This window comes from Lonchura striata, chromosome 1A, assembly GCF_050655825.1.
Source record: "Lonchura striata isolate lonStrDom1 chromosome 1A, ASM5065582v1, whole genome shotgun sequence".
Lineage (NCBI taxonomy): Eukaryota > Metazoa > Chordata > Aves > Passeriformes > Estrildidae > Lonchura > Lonchura striata.
Genome location: NC_140741.1, coordinates 75,041,684 through 75,054,803, shown reverse-complemented (window position 1 = coordinate 75,054,803; position 13,120 = coordinate 75,041,684). Strand labels below are relative to the sequence as shown.

Here is a 13,120-nt window from a genome sequence, read left to right as displayed (position 1 = left end):
GAAGGAGGAAGCCAAAGGATTGGCAGCGTTCCCCACCAAAATTTTTAATTTTGGATTCACAATCCTGATTTTCTGTAATCAAAAGGGACTTTGTGTAAAAATTTCCACTGGGGATTGCAGGCAAAGCTCTTTTGGATCCAAAATATATATATTAAAAAAAAAATGAAGGCCACAACAGCAAAAATGAAAATAATCATCATTTACAGCCTCATTTTCCTATTTTGACAATAGCTTCCCATAGAATTCCAGGCTGGAATTGCACCGGGAGATGTCCTGGGGGGAATTTTCCCTTTGTAATCCCGATTTTGAACAAAGCTGAGCCCTTTGTTGGACCAGCTCCACCTGAGCAAACAAATTCTGCTCCCAACTTTCACCCTCCGCTGGATTTAAGGAATTTTTTCCAGCCAGGATTTTTTTCCAGCTTTTCCTGGCCAGAGGATGGAGGGATTTTGTGTCTCTTGGTGGGTTTTTTGTCCCAAATGGGCCACATCATTTTTTCCTCATTTTTTTGGGGAAGATTTCCCCCTTTTTTGTCTTTTTTCTTCCTCTGCTTCATCCTGAGATGCCATGGGATTCTCAAAAATCTGGGAATAACAGAGGGCTGCGAATCCTCTGAATTTCAGGGATTTTGCTCCCTTCATTCCCAAATTCTGGGGCAGGAATGTGCCTGATCCATGGCAAAAACTGGAGAAAAGCACCATAAATACAATTCTAATGGATTTAGGATCAGAGGAAGCTTTTCCTTGGATCACACAAGCTCCAGGTAATTTGGGATCAACCTCTGGACACCATCCCACTGCCCAGGACACTGCTCCAGTGGCATTTCCAAGAGCTGCATTCCACAGAAACCTCTGGAAGGGAACAATTTTTGGGAATTAAAAGAGTATATTCCGCTCAGGAAGAAAATCTCAACTTGAAATTTCAAATAAAGACTTTTTTTTTTTTTGTTTTTTTTTCAGGAAAAGGAAAAATCCCAACATTTCACCCGAGGAAATTGAGGAGTTTGAACGAAAATTAAAGATAATTAATGGCCTGTAAACTAAGTCTGAAGGCAGAATGGATGGAGCCTCCAGGAAAGCAGGAATTTGTATTTTGGGATGAAGAATATCCCAGGAATCTTCATTCCCAAGCCCAGCAGCAGGCAGGAAAACCACTCGGAGAAATCCCACCCATCCATGTCAGGGTGGCAGAGCCATGGGAAGGAGGAGGAGCGAGAGGAGAGGAATTCCTTTGGGAATTCCTTTGGGAATTCCTTTGGGAATTGCAGCGGTTTTTGCTGGAGGTGTCTGAGGGGTTCAGGCTCCCAGATCCCCCCAGGAAACTTTGGTTTTCCAGCTGGAGCTGGAGAGGAATTCCTGCAGCTCCAGAGCTTTGGGCCTTGGTCGCTCAGCGGGGGGAACGCAGTTCCAGCTCCAGGAGAGGGGTGGGATGTTGGAATATGGAATGGAAAAGTTCCAGCTCCAGGAGAGGGCTGGAATGCTGGAATATTGAATGGAAAAGTTCAATTCCAGCTCCAGGACAGGGCTGGAATGTTGGAATATGGAATGGAAAAGTTCCAGCTCCAGGAGAGGGCTGGAATGTTGGAATATGGAATGGAAAAGTTCAATTCCAGCTCCAGGAGAGGGCTGGAATGTTGGAATATTGAATGGAAAAGTTCAATTCCAGCTCCAGGAGAGGGGTGGAATGTTGGAATATTGAAAGGAAAAGTTCATTTCCAGCTCCAGGAGAGGGCTGGAATGTTGGAATATTGAAAGGAAAAGTTCAATTCCAGCTCCAGGAGAGGGGTGGAATTTTGGAATATTGAAAAGTTCCCTTCAACTCCAAGGAGAGAGGTGGAATGTTGGAATATTGAATAGAAAAGTTCCATTCAGCTCCTAGGACCTGCGTGGAATTCTGGAATATTGAAAAGTTCCTTTCAGTTCTAGCTCCAGGAGAGGGGTGGAATGTTTGGAATGTTGGAATATGGAATGGAAAAGTTCCCTTCAGTTCCCAGGGGGTTTTGTGCACCCCGGATCTGTCCCAGAGCTGCTGCTCCTCCCTCCTGGGGTTTGGGAGCACCAGGATGGGCAGGGGAGGCTGGAAAACTGGGAATGTTCCCCTGGAGAGGAGAAGGATCCAGGGAGAGCTTCCAGCACATTCCAGGCCCTGAAGGGCTCCAGGAGAGCTGCAGAGGGACTGGGGACAAGGATGGAGGGACAGGACCCAGGGAATGGCTCCCACTGCCAGAGGGCAGCCAGGGATGGGATTTGGGAATGAGGAATTCCTGGCTGGGCTGGGATTGCCAGAGCAGCTGGGGCTGCCCCTGGATCCCTGCAATGTCCATGGAAGGACTGGAGCACCCTGAGATCATGGCAGGTGTCCCTGGAATGAGCTTGGAGGTCCCTTCCCACCCAAACTGGTCCAGGATTCTGGGATTTGGGACACTCAGGATCCATCCCGAGGGATTTTTATGGAAAATGGGGATAGAAAAGAGAGGGAAAGGGAAGGGAGACCCTTGATGGCTTCCTGAGATTCCAAGTGAAGCCCCTGGGTCCATGAATTTCTGGGAGAGGAGATGGATCCAGTGTCAGGCTGGGAGAGCTGGGAATGTTCCCTGGAGAAGGGAAGGATCCAGGGAGAGCTTCCAGCACATTCCAGGCCCTGAAGGGGCTCCAGGAGAGCTGAAATTTGGGAAAAGCCTGGAGGGACAGGACCCAGGGAATGGCTCCCACTGCCAGAGGGCAGCCAGGGATGGGATTTGGGAATGAGGAATTCCTGGCTGGGATTGCCAAGCTGTGTTTGGGGCAGGATGAGCAGCCAGCCTCTCTCCTCACCTCGGCAGCAGCACAAAGTGTCCATCAGGGCAGGCTGATTCCTACCTCAGAGTGATTAAGGAGTTCAGGGTTATGAGAAGGCACAAAAATAAAGTTTGCAGATGCAAAACATCGAGGCAAAACAAATCCCTCCAAACTCGGGCCAACCTTGTAGGGAAAAGAACAAACTTTTCTGTTTTGGAACCCTCTGTTTGCTTTGAGAAATGAAATGTTCCAGGCTTTTCCTAGCAAACGATGGCACTGCCAAGAGAAAATAGTTCTGTTCCAGCAGAGATTGCCCTGCTGATGATCCACAGGGAATATTTTTAACCTCCAAAGACAGAACTCCTGTTGGATTTTCTAGTTAGAAAAGTCTCCCCAAGGGTGAGAGAGAAGCCCTGAAGGCAAAACCTGTTTGGCAACATAGCAGAGGAGGAGATGTGGCCCCAATAATCTTCATGGGGGAAGTTTGGGTAATTAATAGATAAGGAATTGATAAAGGAGAGCAGAGTAGGAAACGCTCATTGTTCCCCACCTTCCTTGGATAAACAGTGGGATCCTCCTGCCAGGATCCTATGGAAGCACTCAGCACTTGGCCATATTTGTCCTGGAAATGATTTACCTCAAGCAAAGTTCAACAGCACTGCAAAAACACCCTCGAATCTTAAAGCTATTTGTCAAAAAAAAAAAGCAAATTTTTCTATCGAATCTTACGTTGTTCATAATCTTTTCACCGCTTTTCTCCACCAGGTACAGTTGGGTTTTTTGTACGTTGATTTTTGCTGGTTGGTTTTAAGGAAGGAGGGGGGGAAAAGCCATCAATGAGATTTTGGGGTCAGCAAGAATGCAGAAGAAGCCACAAAGGGTGTGCAAAGAGCTTCCATCAGTCAGAGGGTGAGGCACGGCAGAGCAAATTCCCATTAATGTCGTTTTTCCTCCCTTTTTCCTGTAAATCAGCACTGCCCAGTCAGCACCATTCGACAGCCTGCCCCTTTTATTCCCTTCTTTTTGATGACTTCTCCAGGAAACTGCAGAAATGCTTTGATCTGGCAGCACTCTGAATTTTTTGGAAGTTCCAAAATAAATTCTTCTGGCTGGACAGCAATTTTGTGTTTCCTTCCCCTCTGACTTCCAACCTCCTTTTTTTTTTTTTGTGTGTTTTCAGAGCAAGATGTTCTTAAATACAAACCATTTTGAAGATGGTGAACAGAACGGGAATAGATTAAAATCAGTATTTTTTAACCCCAAACAATCAGTGAATCCTGCTTGGAATGATAAGAACAAGAAAGCTCCACAAAGAATTTTTGAATTTGAATGAAAAGCTTTTCTGCAGGGGAAAAAAAAAAAGATTTTCAACTTGTTAGAGTTGATATTTCCACAATATCCAGAGGCTGGAAGAGGCCTCCCAAGCTGTGTGCAAACAAAGCCTGACTCAAGGCACTTAGGCTGGGCTTGTCTCCGTTCCTTATCTTGCAGGGCTCCAGGGGAAAAGCTTTGCTTGAGGAAAACTCTATTGACAAACGTTTGAAACATCTAAAAGCAAGACAGAAGAACTCAGGATTTTAATTTTATTGAGCTGCAAAATTCGGTGAACCCAGCCTGGAGTTCAAGTGGGATCCTTGCAGCACTAATTAAATAGGGAGCAAATAGGATTAAAAAGGAATGCTGGGTGGCTCTGTGGAAATGGGCTTTGAAAAATGCAAGAATTGTCAGGGTAATTCCAATTTAGGAATTCCAGCAGGCTCAGCTTTCCAACAGGAGTTGAACAGGGATGGGAAACACTCCCAGGCAGGGATGGTGTTGGAATCTTGGTTATTGAGAATTCCAGATTTCTGTGCTGCCAGGCACTGACCCCAGGAGAACTCTGCACTGACCCGAGGCTGTGGAAATTTCCAAAATTCAATAATAAAACTGAGATTACAGGTGTGGAGTTTGGATAGAAGTGTGTGATAGCACAGAACTAAGAAACTCAGAGTTTAAGGGTTTAGAATACAATAATAGATATAAAACAAAATGGAGGTTTTGGGGCAGAGGTTGGTCCTTCTTCACCTCCTTCTCCATGGGTTTGGGTGGTTTTAAAAGTCCACATTGAGGGGCACGGGTGGTTGGTTATTGGGTTAAAAGTAAAAATAATTTAGGTGTCATTTCTTAATTGGATAGTTTAACCTTAAAAGAACTTGTAGAGAAAGATAGTCGGCCGTTTTAGAATTACTAATAGCTACAAAATTAGAATTAGTGATTCTAATTACTAATTAGTCATTCTAATTCCTAATTGTGCTGGTAGAACGCTGTAGAACTCACCACTTGTAACACAGATAGGAACTAATAAACATTTTTGAGTCGGAACACCAACCACCATCTCGAGAGCTTCAAACCCTGACAGAGGAGAGAAGAAGTCCAAGACTCCACGGGATGGGATTGAGAACTCCCTGTGCTTTCCTGGAATTGCCATGGATTTGTTCTTTTCTCTTGGCACAAGCTCTCAAAGCTCCTCTTTTCCTCATCCCAACAGTGGGAAAAACCCACTCCAGACTCCTCTTTTCCCATCCCAATAATGGAAAAAAGGACACTCCAGGCTCCTTTTTTCCCATCCTAATTGTGGAAAAAAGCCCCACTCCAGGCTCCTCTTTTCCCATCCCAATAATGGAAAAAAGGACACTCCAGGCCCCTCTTTTCCCATCCCAATAGTAGGAAAAAGGACATTCCAGGTTCCTCTTTCCCCATCCAAAAAATAGAAAAAAAAGGATACTCCAGGCTCCTCTTTCCCCATCCCAAGAATAGAATAAAAGACACTCCAGGCTCCTCTTTCCCATCCTAATTGTGGAAAAAAGGACACTCCAGGCTCCTTTTTTCCCATCCCAATAATGGAAAAAAGGACACTCCAGGGTTCTCTTTTCCCATCCCAATAATGGAAAAAAGGACACTCCAGGCTCTTTTCCCCATCCCAATAATGGAAAAAAGGACATTCCAGGCTCCTCTTTCCCATCCCAATAATGGAAAAAAGGACACTCCAGGCTCCTCTTTCCCATCCCAATAATGGAAAAAAGGACACTCCAGGGTTCTCTTTTCCCATCCCAATAATGGAAAAAAGGACACTCCAGGCTCTTTTCCCATCCCAATAATGGAAAAAAGGACACTCCAGGCTCTTTTCCCCATCCTAATTCTGGAAAAAAGGACACTCCAGGCTCCTCTTTTCCCATCCCAATAATGGAAAAAAGGACACTCCAGGGTTCTCTTTTCCCATCCCAATAATGGAAAAAAGGACACTCCAGGCTCTTTTCCCATCCCAATAATGGAAAAAAGGACACTCCAGGCTCTTTTCCCCATCCCAATAATGGAAAAAAGGACACTCCAGGCCCCTCTCTTCCCCAGCCCAATCCCTTTCCAGCTGTCCAGGTTATTCCAATGTTTGTGCTTCAGTAAATGCTCAGCAGTGACACGAACCAGGTCCCCAAAGGTCCTTCATCCCTGTGGGATTCTTATTCCAGGGAATTCATTGATGTCCCAGCTCCACAAACTCTGGCACTGGCAGCAGCAGAGGTTGGGAAACCTTGGAGCTGGGATCACCCCGCAGCTGTGCAGCCCATCTGGAACTGCCACTGTGCTCCATAAATATCCCAGAAATCTGGACTCCTGGGAAAAGCCAGGAATCCGGGAGCAGTCCGTGAGTCCATGGAGGACAGAGTGGGCAGGAGATGTTGGAAGGACATTAAGATCGCCCAGTGGCACCCTTGTCCCATGGTTTTCCAGATTCAAGGAAATTAGGGATAAAATACCCAGGATTGTGAGTTCTGGGAAGTCTGAGGGCACATTAAACCAAGAGAGAAACCTGGAAGGTTCCACATTGTCCATGACACACTCAGGAAGCCACCTCACCTCAACAGGGGGAATTTTGGGAAAGGACCAATGGAATCATGGAAAAAATTGGGTTGGAAAAAACCTGAAAGATTCTCATTCCACCCATCCATGGCAGGGACACCTCCCACTGTCCCAGGCTGCTCCAGCCCCATTGTCCAGCCTGGCCTGGGACATTCCAGGGATCCAGGGGCAGCCCCAGCTGCTCTGGCAATCCCAGCCCAGCCAGGAATTCCTTCCCAAAATCCCACCCCAAGCTCCCTTTCCCAGGGAATTCCCTCCATTCCCAGCTCTCCCAGCCTGGCATTGGATCCATCCCCACCCCGACTCTGCTCCAGGAAGGAATTTTGGGATCTGGGGGTTTCACTGGGAATCTCGGCACTCCAGGAAGGGTCTCCCTTCCCTTTTCCATCCCCAACTTCCATAAAAATCCCTCGGGATGGATTCTGAGCCTCCTTGATCCCAGAATCCTGGAATGGTTTGGGTGGGAAGGGACCTCAAATCCCATCCCATTCCAATCCCACCATCCCAGGCTGCTCCAGCCTTTCCTGGGACATTCCAGGGATCCAGGGGCAGCCCCAGCTGCTCTGGCAATCCCAGCCCAGCCAGGAATTCCTCATTCCCAAATCCCATCCCTGGCTGCCCTCTGGCAGTGGGAGCCATTCCCTGGGTCCTGTCCCTCCATCCTTGTCCCCAGTCCCTCTGCAGCTCTCCTGGAGCTCCTGGAATGTGCTGGAAGCTCTCCCTGGATCCTTCCCTTCTCCCACTTTCCTTGGACACTTCCAGGGATCCAGGGGCAGCCACAACCTCAGCTCCAGGGTCTCAGCACCCTCACAGGAAAGAATCCCTTCCTGACATTTCTCCTAATTTCCCCCTTTAATTTGTACCTATCCCAACAACCTGAACCTCCCGATGCCGGCGATGCCTCGGAGCATCCCCAGCTCTCCCCTCACCAAACCTCCACCTCCAGCCGTGACCGTGGGTTTTTTTTGGAATGTGGCAGGAATAAACTCTCCTCCCCACACAGGCAGAGAGCTCCATTCCCCAGGCAGGCCAGAGGGGATTATGGCAGTAATCCGTCGCTGCAAAGAGGAAAACCTTCTCCTTGAATGAGAGAATGAAAGGTGCTGACGGAAGGAAGGAGCATCTTCTGCTCCCTGAGTAAGCAAATTAAATTCCCAGGATCTGCCACTGCACAGCTGCTTGTGCTTTCCTCTCCTGGCTGTGATGCAAACACGAGGAGGAGGAGGAGGAGGAGGAGGAGGCAGGGCTGAGGAAGGAGCCACACAGCTGCTGCCAAAATATTTTGCTCCTCAGCATCCATGCAAGGACTGTTCCTGCTACAGGAGCAGCCTTGGCCCAGGAGGTTCAGAGCCTAGGATTCCCAAAAGTTCCCAAGGCTGGATCCCAAAAGTTCCCAAAGATGGATCCCAAAAGTTCCCAAAGATGGATCCCCCAATTCTCAAAACATGAATTTGGGTGCTGCAGGGGCAGCTTTGTCACAGGAGATGCAGAGCCCAGGATCCCCAAAGTTCCCAAGGCCGGATCCCCAAGGCTCCCAAGGCTGGATCCCCAAAGCTCCCAAGGCTGGATCCCAAAAACTCCCAAGTTTGGGTGCTGCAGGAGCAGCTTTGGCCCAGGAGATGCAGAGCCCAGGATCCCCAAAGCTCCCAAGGCCGGATCCCCAAAGCTCCCAAGGCTGGATCCCCAAAGCTCCCAAAGCTGGATCCCAAAAACTCCCAAGGCTGGATCCCCAAAGCTCCCAAGGCTGGATCCCAAAATCTCCCAAGTTTGGGTGCTGCAGGGGCAGCCCTGGCCCAGGATCCCAAAACCTCCCAAGTTTGGGTGCTGCAGGGGCAGCCCTAGCCCAGGATCCCAAAGGCTCCCAGAGCACACCCTTGGGTGCACCAGGCCCTTGTCAATCAGGCCTGAACGAGGAGCTTGGGGCTCGTCCTGCTCAGCAAAGCCCAGAGCAGAAATCAAACCCCGTGGTGGCATCCCCAGATGCCAAACTCAGCTCCCTGCTGATCTCATGTGTCCCCGGGCTGGCCAGGCCCTCCTGTCACTCCTGCAGGCGGTGACACCTCGGCCGAGCATTTGGAGCTGCCCCAGGCGCCTCTCTTGCTGCAGGGGCTATAAAGGAAGCCTGGGTGAGGCTCAGATTTAAGCAGTCGGCTTTTAGGGGAAATTAATCTCGGGTAAGAGGCACCAGCTCCTGAAATTTCTAGACATAACGTTCATAAATCCGTTTTTGCTTCACTTGCTCGCGTCATCCTAGCCGGGCGTTGGTAGCAGGTACTTGGAAAGGCTTAGAATAAAGCCTGACTAAAGATTACTCAAAATAGTCCCTCAGCAATTTTAGTCCTAAAGGTCAGCAGGGAGTTCTGCGGTCTAGAAAAAACCAGCAGCGGTACAAAGGAAATCAAAATAAAAATCGAAACAAAAGCAGATTTGTCAATGCAAAGATGTTAGAAAACGCCACGAAGGAAGATTGTGGAATCTGTATCCAAGGAAAGAGAAAGGAAGCAAATGTTGGACACAGAAATCTCTCCAGGAAAGCAGTGTCCCATAGGGATTGATGGGGACATAAGGAATTTTCAGAGTTTTTATGGATCAGAGTGGAGCTCTCTGGATATTTAACGAACCCCCGACCCTTCCAAATTAACTTTACCTGCCTTTTCTCCATTCCCACAAAATCAGCCTCTCGAGGGCTCCATGCGAGCACAGAAAATTGTGAACATTTCCAGCCAGTTCGGCTGGCATCAGTGGGATTTCAACATTCCTCCGTGTCACCCCCGTGAGCCCCTTCCCCTTGGATCCCTATTTTCAGCATTCCCTGGGGACACGGGTCTGGCCAGAGGAATTCCAAGTGCCCAGAAGCCCTGGGAGCCAAGCAGGACCACGCTGCTTCAAACCCAGACAACTATTCTGAGTTCTTGTGGGAACTGAGCTTGATCCAATAAATATCAGGAGTTATCACAAGAGAACCCACAGGGAAACACACACTGAGTGCTGACAGACACAAATTCCCCTTTTTAGCTCGGATTTGAAATGATCCGAGGCAGCAATTTTCCAGTTCTGCAGAAGCCATAAAAATCAGTGGGATTGAGGTGGGGGAGGTCAAATCTTTTTTTTCCCTGACAGTTTCAGTGGTGGCAATGATGCCCTGTGAAGGCTGAGCTGGACTAAAGAATAAATCAGGGATTTATGAAAGGATCTCCTCCTTGGATCCACCTTGGGCAGCAGCAGAGCCCAGCCAGGGCTGCACCCAAATGAACCAAAATGGTCCCAAAATGAACCCAAATGGTCCCAAAATGAACCCAAACAAACCAAAATGGTCCCAAAATGAACCAAAATGGTCCCAAAATGAACCCAAATGAACCAAAATGGCTCCAAAATGAACCCAAATGAACCAAAATGGTCCAAAATGAACCCAAGATGACCCAAAATGGTCCCAAAATGAACCCAAGATGAACCAAAATGGTCCCAAAATGAACCCAAATGAACCAAAATGGTCCCAAAATGAACCCAAATGAACCAAAATGACCCCAAAATGAACCCAAATGAACCAAAATGGTCCAAAATGAACCCAAATGAACCAAAATGGTCCCAAAATGAACCCAAATGAACCAAAATGGTCCCAAAATGAACCCAAGATGAACCAAAATGGTCCCAAAATGAACCCAAATGAACCAAAATGACCCCAAAATGAACCCAAATGAACCAAAATGGTCCCAAAATGAACCCAAATGACCCAAAATGGTCCCAAAATGAACCCAAATGACCCAAAATGGTCCCAAAATGAGCCCAAGATGAACCAAAATGGTCCCAAAATGAACCCAAATGACCCAAAATGGCCCCAAAATGAACCCAAATGAACCAAAATGGTCCCAAAATGAACCCAAGATGAACCAAAATGGTCCCAAAATGAACCCAAGATGACCCAAAATGGCCCCAAAATGCACCCAAGATGAACCAAAATGGCCCCAAAATGAACCCAAATGAACCAAAATGGTCCCAAAATGAACCCAAGATGAACCAAAATGGTCCCAAAATGAACCCAAATGACCCAAAATGGTCCCAAAATGCACCCAAGATGAACCAAAATGGTCCCAAAATGAACCCAAATGACCCAAAATGGTCCCAAAATGCACGAGTGCTCCCGGGGCTCTCCCTGGGATCAGTTCTGCTCCATTGGCACCTTGGAGTTCATTCCCATTCCAGCTCCAGCCCATCAGTCCCACCCTGCTTGTTTTTCTCTCTCCAGCCCACGGTGTTTGTGCTCCTGGGCTGAGGTTTGGATCATTTGTCCTTGGTGCCCAGCTGGAGCAGGAATTGTTTTGTGTCCCTGCTCTGTGCACAGAGCTCACCATCCCATCATGAGAAGCTCAGACCCTCACACCAAAGCAGCTCAGAATGTGAAAAATATAAAAACTAAACCCTGAGGCATCAGCAACACCCCAAAGAAACAACTGAGCTGCAGGACTGCTGCCAAAAGTTATCCTGGTGGGATCAGGATGAGCCTGGACAAGGACTGGAGAAGTCGATGAATTTGTCACATTTATCCAAAACTCCGAAAGTGGTGGAGTGAAGGAAAAAGGAGTCTCACAAACGTCAGCCTCATCCTATTTGGCACCCAAATCATCACTGGGAGCAGCACCTGGGGCAGGGGGAGCCTTGTCCTTGGGAAAATTCACCTCCTGGCTTCAGCAGGGCTATAAAAAGCTGCCCTGCATTGCTGAGGGGGATTAACATTTATCCCACAGGAGAAAAAAAGAAACGGGGCCAGGAGTAGATTTGGGCAGGAGAACAGTCTGGGAATCCTGGAGGAGAAAATGGAGCTGAAAGGAGCAGAAGAATAATCAGAAAAAAATCCTGGAGGAGAAAATGGAGCTGAAAGGAACAGAAGAATAATCAGAAAAAAATCCTGGAGGAGAAAATGGAGCTGAAAGGAACAGAAGAATAATCAGAAAAAAGAAAAAATCCTGGAGGAGAAAATGGAGCTGAAAGGAGCAGAAGAATAATCAGAAAAAAAATCCTGGAGGAGAAAATGGAGCTGAAAGGAACAGAAGAATAATCAGAAAAAAATCCTGGAGGAGAAAATGGAGCTGAAAGGAGCAGAAGAATAATCAGAAAAAAATCCTGGAGGAGAAAATGGAGCTGAAAGGAGCAGAAGAATAATCAGCAAAAAAATCCTGGAGGAGAAAATGGAGCTGAAAGGAGCAGAAGAATAATCAGAAAAGTGCAGGAGGCAGGAAATGGCTGCAGGGTGGAGCTGGGGATTGTAATGTCTGTACAATTTCAGGGGAAAATGGAAGAGAAGCAGGCCTGGCTGGCTAGGTGGTAAAGCAGCACCGAGTGACTTCATATTTTAAATATTTAAACATCACAAGGAGCTGAAGGTGTACTTTGCTCTGACAGAAGGGTTTGTTTAATGCTTTTCCTTTTCGAGGCCCAGTCCCTTTCATTGTGCCCTTGCTAAATGCACAAAAAGCAAACACATTTAGGGCTGATAGGCAGGCAGGAGCCAGCAGCAGTGGCCTGGCTCAGGTGACACAGCCAGGAGAGCTCCTGTGCTCCAGAATGATTTCCTTCATTTCCAACCCTTTCACTGCGCTCAGGAAAAATAAATTCCCTTTCTTCAGGCTGCTTTAACCTTGAACCATCTCCTTTCTGCAGCACTTTGGAGATTCCTGGATTCCCTTCTCCCGCAGCTTTTCAGCCTTGAGCTTTGGGAGAGGTGTTGGGATCGGTGTCTGAGCTAAACCTGCACTCCCAGAACCCCCAGAGAAAACCAAAAATAAAATTTGCTCAGCCCTCCCTGCCCCTGTGTGTGTGTGTTTGGATATCTCCTGATTTTCCTGTGACCTTCCTCTCCTTCCTGGTGGGACAGCAAGAGAGGAAAATCAGTTCTGCAGTGATTTGGGTCAGGTCCTGGATGGATTTTCCAGCTTGGAATCCCTTCTTTTCTCCTAATCTACACATGGATGGTGGCAGGGACCAGGTTTGACTCCAAATCTCCTTGCAGGATAAAACTTTTGGATTTTTTTTTTGTTGTTGTTGTCTGTCTGTGGGGGTTTTGGAGGAAGCAGCAGGTAAAGGACAAAGAAAAGAAAGGCCTGCAAGGAGAAAATGAGTTTCTCCTTCCTGATGGGAAAATGAGGAAAATCAGCTCTGCAGTGCTTTGGGTCAGGTCCTGGATGGATTTTCCAGCTTGGGATCCCTTTTTTTCTCCTAATCTACACATGGATGGTGGCAGGGACCAGGTTTGACTCCAAATCTCCTTGTGGGGATGAAAATTTAGGATTTTTTAAATTTTGGTTGTCTGTCTGTGGAGGTTTTGGATGCAGGAACAGAGAAGGGACAAAGAAAAGAAAGGCCTGCAAAAAGGATTAAAAAGAGCCTCCTCTCCTTCCTGGTGGGAGAGCAAAAGAGGAAATTCAGCTCTGCAGTTGTTGGTTTTAATTTCCAGC

At 47.5% G+C, this 13,120-nt stretch overlaps 1 protein-coding gene across 2 annotated transcripts in view; it reads right to left on the bottom strand.

Annotated features, from left to right (window-relative positions):
• Positions 1-13,120, bottom strand: part of NET1 (neuroepithelial cell transforming 1) — a 65,003-nt gene that overhangs the window by 34,308 nt on the left and 17,575 nt on the right. The window lies entirely within an intron of this gene.